Below are 9388 nucleotides of genomic sequence, written 5' to 3' on the forward strand. Positions count from 1 at the left end.
TGAAGTTGTCAAGGATTTCATTTTACTTGGATCCACAATCAATGCCCATGGAAGAAGAAGTCAAGAAATCAAATGACATATTGTATTGGGCAAATCTGCTGCCAAAGACCTCTTTAAAGTTTTGAAAAGCAAAGATGTCATTTTGAGGACTAAGGTACATCTGACCCAAGCTATGGTATTTCAATCACCTCATATGCACGCAAAACCTGGACAATGAAGACCAAAAAGAATTGATGCCTTTGAATTATGGTATTGGTGAAGAATATTGAATATACCATGGACAGCCAGATGAACAAACCAATCTGTCTTGGAAGAAGTACAACCAGAATGCTCCTTAGAAGGGAGGAGGGTGAGACTTCTTACGTACTTTGGACATGTTTTCAGAAAGGACCAGTCCCTGGAAAAGGACATCATGCTTTGTAAAGCAGAGTTTCAGCAAAAAAAAAGAAGACCCTTGAAGAGATGGATTGACACCTGTAACAATGGACTCAAACATAGCGACGATTGTGAGGATGATGCAGGACCGGGCAGTGTATCATTGTATTATACTGTGTGCTATGAGTCGGAATCAGTTCAACAGCACCTAACAACAACAACAACAGCAATAATTTAGGCAGAGACGGACTGAATTAGAATTTGCTTTTACTTATCTATTTCTTTCAGAAAATTATTTACTTTGAAAATTATAGTGTAAAAATTGTTCATAATGGTCATGTTTTATTTATTAAAATAAAATATTTTAAGAACTTGAATCATCCATTTGCACATTATCCATGTAATAACAGATTATTATTTACTAATTTAAGATATGTGTATTTGAGTTTAAGACAGGTTGGCGACTGGTATGGTTTTTCAAAGAATATTCCAAAATTCAAAGTAATCTTCCTGATAAATAAGCCCAAATCTTGGGGTTTCTTTGCATATGTACAATATAAAAATACTTTTACCCTGCAATATCTGAACGTGACTTCATTTTGCAAATTTATTACACATATTAAATTGCCTGTTTTGTAGCAAGGACTCAATATCTGACTTTTCTTTTCTGCCATTGTTTTATTTCAAGAAGCAATTTAATTACATCCCTCCCAGACATACGGAAAGTGAAAACTTATACATCAACGTGGCAGAATCAGGCTCCAAAGCAAAGTGGAGAGTTTTTCCTACTAAATTCTCCAACTAGCACAGAACGGGAAGGCTGTAATACAGATGTTTGCACCCTCATGCCAACTTTCTGGCATGCAATTACAAAAGCAGAAGTAAAACTAAGACCTTCTGGAAAACTGATGTTTAACCGGCATAGAACTCATTAATTCCTAAACGACCAGTAATTGCATATAGTACTTTTAAGAAGTAGTTTAACTTGCTACATTCTAGCACAAGTGTTCTCAAATGGTCTCTAATTTTGGATAAATTGGATTGGACAAAATTCTCTGTGGATCAAACCCAATCACTTCTATTTGCTAACAACAACAAAAAAGTAGAGAGAGAGGTAGACAGAGAATCAGAGAATGGGGGGAAAGAACTCCTTGTTTACGATGAGACACTAAAGAAATAATGTGGACTTTCTACTGAATTATAAAACCATCTCAGACACAAAAGCTTGGTTTGTATCACCCTATTATCGTAAATTATGCAAACTCACTGCCAGTTAACTGTTCTTAACCATGTGGGAAACTCTTTCCAGAAACAGTGTCTACTTGGACAAATACTGAGAGAATGGAAGACTGCTCCAGGCAGCTTTGGATGTGGGAGTAGGAAGAACCCAGAATTAGAGGTAAAATAGAGAAGCCACACTACATCCACAAACTCAGTCTATGGTTTTGGGTCATTGACTTCAGACATCCCTTCATTCCTTTCATCTTTTTTTTAACAATGCTTTGGGTACTATACTATTTTTTTTTTTTTAAGTTTGATGAACTTTAGTATCTTCTATGGATAAGCAAAATAAGGCCGACTTCTTTTCAATTTTACAAGTTAAGAAGTTTTATTATTATCTTTTTTTACTACACAAATAGCATTTGGTATCGTTAGAGAGGAAAGGGTTGTCTTCTAAAATGTAAATTAAAAATCATTTCAAGACTAGGAACAAGATAAACTTTTTTTTTCAGTCCTATATGCCTATTGCTTCCAGTAATAACCTTACCCTATATTTATAACTAAAACAAGTCTTCAAATATTTGTATCCTTGGGTGAAATAACACTTGCTCTGAATTCCCCCCGGGCTTTTGACCAGAATGAAGCATAATGCCTTGGCTGAATTACATACACTTAAAGTTTGCCTGTAATATAATTTTATAAATTCAAATATTAATAATTGTACTTACTCTTACATAAGGTATATACTTTAATACCTACCTTCCTTATATTTTTGTTTAAAATATACAGATGTTCAGCATGGGAAATAAGATCCTTTGAAAAGTATTAAGTTTTAATTTTGCTGAACTATCCTTAAGAAAGTTCTGATTAATTCTATAAATCCATATCACTTCTTTCCATCCCAATTGCTAACACCATAATAGGAAATGCAAATAGTAATAAGTAATTTTTAAATGTGATTTCAATGCTGGCATGTTATCTTCTGACCTTTCACAGGTCAAGTGTAGAGAGTAAAAATTTGGTTCTGCCCCAGCAAAATGCTTAATTCATGACTTTGAAAATGTCAAGATCAAAAGGGGATTGATTCAACTCAATTCCGTTTGTCCGGGTGGGCAGAAAAGAAGATGCTCTTTTATTCAAATGACAAGGACATTTGATCCAGAAAAACTGTAATACTTTCTTCTGTAAGAAGGTCACACACCTCACTTTATGAATTCTGGTTTGAAAATGTCTTTGTTGATCAGCTTATTCATAGTCTGATCCAAAGAGCAGTCTGAAAATGAGGCAATTAGCAAGTCTTTTGTCCAAAAAGAAAAATAAAAGACACATTTTATTATCAATGGCCAGTGAACATAAAGTGCCACCTGATGGGATTCGGTCCTCTGAATACCTGGGGCAGGGTTCTTCAAGCTCTGTGAATTATGAAAAAAGGAAAACTCACAAAGTGCCAATAAATCTATCCAGTTTCTTTATCAAAGGCCAGTGGAATTCCATCACTAGCATCTCTTGGGGACCAAATAAAGGAGACAGTAAGTTTTGCTATACAAGAATTTCCAGAAGAGTACCTTACATCACTGGCATGTTGTCAAAGGCTAGAGACACTCTTGCAGTCTTATTTTTGTTCACAAATGAGCTATTTGTCTTAGTGGAATATGCAATTCTTAGGTCACATGATGAGGAAACATAACAAGACCAAGGTGGGTGGGTGCTTAAAAACACAAATCACAATAAAAATTAATTTAGGAGTCTGGGATGGTGTAATTCCACCAGAGTGGGATATTTTATGTGATGTGGAATTTAAAGCAGATGTGGGTCTCCAAGAAAAACGTGACAGCTTACGACAGTTTACTCCAAACTTAGCACGTTACCACCTCCCAGATCAGTCTCTGGAAAAACAGCCTGGTGATCTACTTCTGAAAGTCAGCCAATGAGAACTGTATGGAGCACAACAGTCAGATCCCCAGTGCATCATGGGGATGGCACAGGACCCAGCAGCATTTTGTTCCATTGTGCATGGGGTCATCATAAGTCGGAGGCCAACTCCACAGAAGCTGATAACAACAGTCATCCCCTTAAATGTCAAAACTTGGCCTTTCAGCTGCCTTGCCTCTAGGGCAGGCATCCCACCTTTGGCTGCAAATCAGTATCACCTGGAGGACTTTTATAAACGATGTAAGACTGGGCACTTTCCTAAACCAATTAAATCTGGGTCTTTTAGATGGGTCCAAGCACTAATAGTGTTTAAATGTTCTCACAGGTGATCCTAATGTTCACCCAGTGTTGCAATTTGGGGGAAAACAGGATTTGCAACGGGTGAAGGTAAATTTAGGGTGTCCAACAATTCAGGAAATAATAATGTAAATGCATTCTCTCTCAGAGCTCGTCTGTGTCAGGGGAGTCCAGTCCCAAGTTCTGGATGTCACTTCTCTCTCTCTGTCATTTTCTGATCAGAGCGGAACCACACTTCTGCATTATAACTGTACCGTGCTGTCTTCTTTTCTGATGATCTCATCCAAAACGTCAGAGCAATAAAAAAAAAAAAAAAAACCCTCATTATACTAACAATAGTTTTTCCAATTGCAACCCTTTGAAAAAAGCAGTCTGCGGTGGTATTTTTGACCAAAATTTGGGCCTTAAATAAACATGATCTGGTAGATCATTGGAGCTACAGAATCTAGAATGCTAACATGAATGAGATTTGATTGATTGAAATCTTACCTCTTATCTTGCTGAAATAAGAAGCTGGGGTCCAAAGTAGGTATGTGGAGTGGTAGGTCTGCTTTGTTGGCAAACAAATGATCCTATATAGTAGATAACTGATGACATAGCTCCAGGCGAAGATCCCCTTTTTATGGACAGTGGCTAACAATGACAAACCAAGTGAGACCATCAACAGATGTATGTATAAGCAAAATATGATGTGTACATACAACGAAATATTATGCAGCCATAAAGAGAAATGAAGTTCTGATACATGCCACAGCATGGATGAACTTGAAAATATTATACTGAGTGAAATAAGTCAGTCGCAAAATGACAAATAGTGTATGACCTCATTCATATGAAATAAGCAAATACATAGAAACCAAAGATTATTAACGGTTGCCAAGAGTGGGGAGGGAGGGAGAAAGGGGGAGTTTTTTTGGGAGGAGGACATTGAGTTTATGTTCATGGCGGTGGAATGTTTTGGAGGAGGATAGCAATAATGGTGGTAAAACATGAAAATGTAATCAGTGTCACTGAATTATAAATATGAAAATTGTGCAGGTGAAGTAAAGAAATACGTACATACAATCAAGGGAGATGGAGGAGGCCAAGGAATACTGTTGATTCTCTCTCGACCCTATCTCTCAGGTGATTAACAGACAGTATGCTGCTGCTGTGAAAGTGGCTTCTATCCATTTTACCTGAAATAAGGAGTCAGGTCTTTGGGGTCTTAATAGAGTATGTTCCAGATTTTGGTCTTTATCTTAAGTGTGGTTAGAAGCCATTAAAGCATCTTTTGTAGAAGTAAAATCACCACTTTCCACTCAAGCAACCCTCTTACTACAGTACTGAGAGAGGTTTGAAGAGAAAAATGTAGGAATCTGAAAAGCCATTTAGGAACTTATTACAGAAATCCAGCCAAGAATCTAATGGAAGTTTGAACTGGGGCACAGCCAGATTAAATGGAAACAAGTCATAATATCCCGAAGATTTTAGAAGATAAAATCAGTGAGAGCTGATTGGACAAACCAAATGTCAGTAAACCCCCTGAAATTTAAATCAAATTGACTCAAACAACCTTCAGAAGCCCAGTGCTCCCTCCCTCCCCCATCACACTAGTATCTGCCAATCCCTTGTGGCTGAAGCTGTCAGAGTTAGCTCTCATATTCTGTTCCGTCTTAACTCTAAACATCTGTCCTATACTTGTCAATTCCTATAGTTTTTTCTCAGTCTTCAACCTTGCATATGCCCACACAAGAAACGAAGTGTTTCCTTGTTTTCTGAACACCAAACCCTAGTGGCATCTGTATTCCTGAGTATTGGAGAATAAGGGAGTGTGAGAAGGGTAGACAATGAATCTAGGCAACAGAGCTATACATTTTAAAATGAAATATTAACATCCCCCATTTTGAAAGTCCTGCAGGACGAGGAATTTCTTGTAGTCCAGTGTTTCTCCCCATACCTCCTGCCTCCTGCCGTGTTATTCGTCCCTTACTTCATCTTTTCCTTCACCTTCCACATTGTGCTATCTTCTCTGAAAGTTCTAATTGCTCTCTCTATCCAGCTCAATATATCCAAGTTATCACTGAAGATTCTTGTCTTCAAAATTGATTATGCCAATGAATGTGCTCTTCAAAACAAGCATACTCTCTCTGAGCAAAATTCTGTGCCCAACTCTCAAAATCGTATTTTTCTCTACTACCATTGAAAATAGGGGAATTAAAGACAAAACCCAGGTTCTAAGTTTCACAATTACATGGCTGTGTGGTGCCAGCAGGCAAATGGTAACATCTGCTTCCCAGATACGTTGGGAATCTACTTACCTTCATCTCTGAAAAACTCCTGTATTCTTGCAAATTATAGAAACATGCAGTTGTGGCATCTCAAGTTTTCTTTGAGTTCTCTTCCTTTTCCTTGGTGTCAATCCCGTATATTTAAAATGATTTACTGTCCATTTCCCTTTTAACCCTGGGTTTGTAGCATCCTGATCTTAGTATCTATCCTAAGTTTATAACAGGAAACTCTCCAAGCAAAGTTGACAGCCAATATTTCCTTAGTTAAAAGCTCCTCACAAAAATCTCACCTATACTCAGAATCTGATTTTTTACAGGACTTGCATAAATCATGACTTGTTTAATGGTTGCAGAAACTTTCCTTTCTACCATATTTTTCCTGCAACAGATGGATCCATATCTATTTCCTCCAGGTCTCCATTTCTATTTCCTTCTGATATTTCAGTGTTTCTTTCAAGCAGAGCTTAGCTAAGATTTTGAAAACTCAACTTGCTTCTTCAATGAGATCCCATTTCCCTTCCTTTTTTGTAAGGCTAAATTCTTGATGGGTCACAATGTCATCATCTTTCTTTTTCCCATGATTACCATTTTTACTCCAAAACAAAACTGGTATTTTTGTTTTGTTTTTATAATTTAGCTAATATCACTACCTGTGTTCTTGATATTTCCTTTCCAAAACCTAAGCAATAGTCCTGTCTTTGCAAATGGAACAATCAATTCTAGTTGCTGTAACAGACCAGCTTTGAAATCTCAGTGGCTTACCACGATAAAAGTTCATTTATTGCTCACATCATAGCCAGAGGTTGAGAGAGTGTTCATTGTCCATCTTGTAGCAATGCTGTTTGGAACACATGGCCTCCAAATCACCATGGCAGGAGAAGAGAGGGCTCGAAGATAGTACTTGATGGTTTTAAGGATCAATGTTGGAAGTAGCTTCCTCCCCATGTTATATTGGCTAGAAGCTAACCATATGATCTCAATCTAACTTCAAGGGAGTCTGGGATAGATGGATGGATGCATGCATGCATGGATAAATAGAATGCATGGTGAACATTAATAGTCTCATTGAGTCTCATCAATGACTATTGCCATCGAGTCATCTCCGACTCATGGCAACGTTGTGTATAACAGAACAAAACGTTGCCTGATCCTTTGCAATCTCCATGATCTTTGGAAGGTATGAATCCATTTTAACAATCTTTGTGTATATTCCAAATTTTTTATCCTTTTCATCCTCACAAATAATTTTTTCTCTATATCAGATCAACTATGATTGGGCTAATATAAATTACAGTGTGGCTAGTCTAAAATGTTATGTGCTGTGAGTATAAAACACACATTGAGTTTCAGAACTTAGTACAAAAATGAATGTAAGCTATCTCATTAATAACTTTTTTTATATTGAGTACTTATTGTAATGATAATATTTTGGATATAGTTGGCTAGAGAAAATATTTTACTAAAGTAAATTTCACCCATTACTTTTTGCTTTTTATTTAATTTGGCTACTAGGAAATTAAGAAACCCTGGTGGTGTAGTGGTTAAGAGCTACAGCTGCTAACCAAACGGTGGGCAGTTTGAATCCACCAGGTGCTCCTTGGAAACCCTATAGGGCAGTTCTACTCTGTCCTATAGGGTGGCTATGAGTTGGAATCTACTCAACGGCAATGGGTTTTCTGGGTTTTACTAGGAAAATTAGATAATATAAATGGGTCACATTTTATTTCTGTTGGATAGTGCTACTCTAGAGCTGTAGTGTCCCAGACATGTCTTGTTAAAATTATTTTTAATCCTTGGCCTTGCAATAATTTCTTTGAGGTTTTCTTCTACCTCTAAGCCAAAGAGAATGATGTATCTTCTTACAATAAATATCCCTATTATTATTTATTCATTCATTGATTATTTTGTTCCACCCCCCCCCCATAAGTAAATTGACTCTCTGAATCTCTGAAATCCATAACCAGGATCAGGGATTATCCACTAAACACACAAGATCTAACTCAAGAGCAAATTGTGGGACTAATTCGTGAGAAATAATAAATCAGCTACTTGAATCCTCAGAAGCTGCTAGATTAGATACAGTTGGAAGCAGTACAACAGGGAACATAACCTGAGGCAGCTGATCTAATTAATGTCACCTATGCCTGTATGGGGCTAATAATCTAAATCATTAACTTGGCACATGTTGAATGGTGCCTACCCTTGAAACGCAAGACACCCCCTATTACTCTTGTAACTTGAGGTCGGAGAGAAGACTGCCCCGGCTTCAAAAATTAAATCCGACCTTTTGGCAATTCAGATCCACCAGGGACTCCTTGGAAGCCCTATGGGGCAGTTCTATTCTGTCCTTTAGGGTCGCTATGGGTTGGAATTGACTCAACCGCAATGGGTTTGTTTTTGGTTTTGGGATCACAGTCTGTGTGTAAGAACTAGCAGGATCTGCACCAGCTGTGATGGTTAGCTAATCCTTGCTCTTTCTATGTGGTGCTTGCTCCTCCACTGCTAGTTCCCTTGATAAATGCATTGGGCCTGCTGAAACTACAGCAAATATTAGAAACCAGAGTAATATTTTGATGGTTAAGACACTACTATGTCCAAAGCATCCCACAATAGCCAATTAATGCCCTAAAAGATAGCCAGTATCCTAAAGTTTCCTGAAGGAGATAGACATACAGAAATAATAGATAAGAATAAAAACAAATACATTAATTACTTTTTATCTGAATTTCTGTATCCCAGGGAAGAACTCTGGTAAACTATGCTGCACTTAGGAAGCTGAAACTAGAAGTCTAAGAAGTCTCCTATATATACGTAAATCCAAACTCAAATCTTAGAACTTAATAAAAGATGGAACATTTGACATTTAAATAGATACTTAAAATAGCTATTCCCACCTAAAGGAGCCCTGGTGTCAGAGAAGTTAAGCTCTCGTTTGCCAACCAAAAGGTCAGTGCTTTCAAATTACCCAAATAAGAAATGAAATGGGGGATATTATAACAGACCCAACTGAAATAAAAAGGATTATAATAGATTATGATAAACTATACTCCAACAAATTTGAAAACCTAGAGGAAATGGATAAATTTCTAGAAGAACACTACCTACCCGAACTACAACAAAGTGATTTGAAAATCTGAACAGACCCATAACAGGAGAAGAGATTGAAAAGGTAATAAAAAAAAAAAACTCCCGACCAAAAAAAGCCCTGGCCCAGATGGCTTCGCTGGAGAATTCTACAAAACATTTACAGAAGAGCTTGTACGAGTACTACTCAAGCTATTTCAGAGCATAGA

General features: G+C 37.2%; 1 long non-coding RNA gene across 3 annotated transcripts in view; it reads right to left on the minus strand.

Annotated features, from left to right (window-relative positions):
• Positions 1-564: 564 nt before the first annotated feature.
• LOC111822268 (uncharacterized) overlaps positions 565-9388 on the minus strand; it is a 148343-nt gene continuing 139519 nt past the window's right edge. For 2 of the 3 annotated variants that reach the window (XR_002825553.1, XR_002825552.1), the window contains one exon: positions 4104-4458. This is a non-coding gene — a long non-coding RNA (uncharacterized LOC111822268). Of the gene's footprint in view, positions 3009-4103; positions 4459-9388 lie in introns of those variants that run through there. The other variant, XR_002825554.1, reaches the window with a different exon arrangement.

Source organism: Trichechus manatus, unplaced genomic scaffold (genome assembly GCF_000243295.1).
Source record: "Trichechus manatus latirostris isolate Lorelei unplaced genomic scaffold, TriManLat1.0 scaffold00147, whole genome shotgun sequence".
Lineage (NCBI taxonomy): Eukaryota > Metazoa > Chordata > Mammalia > Sirenia > Trichechidae > Trichechus > Trichechus manatus.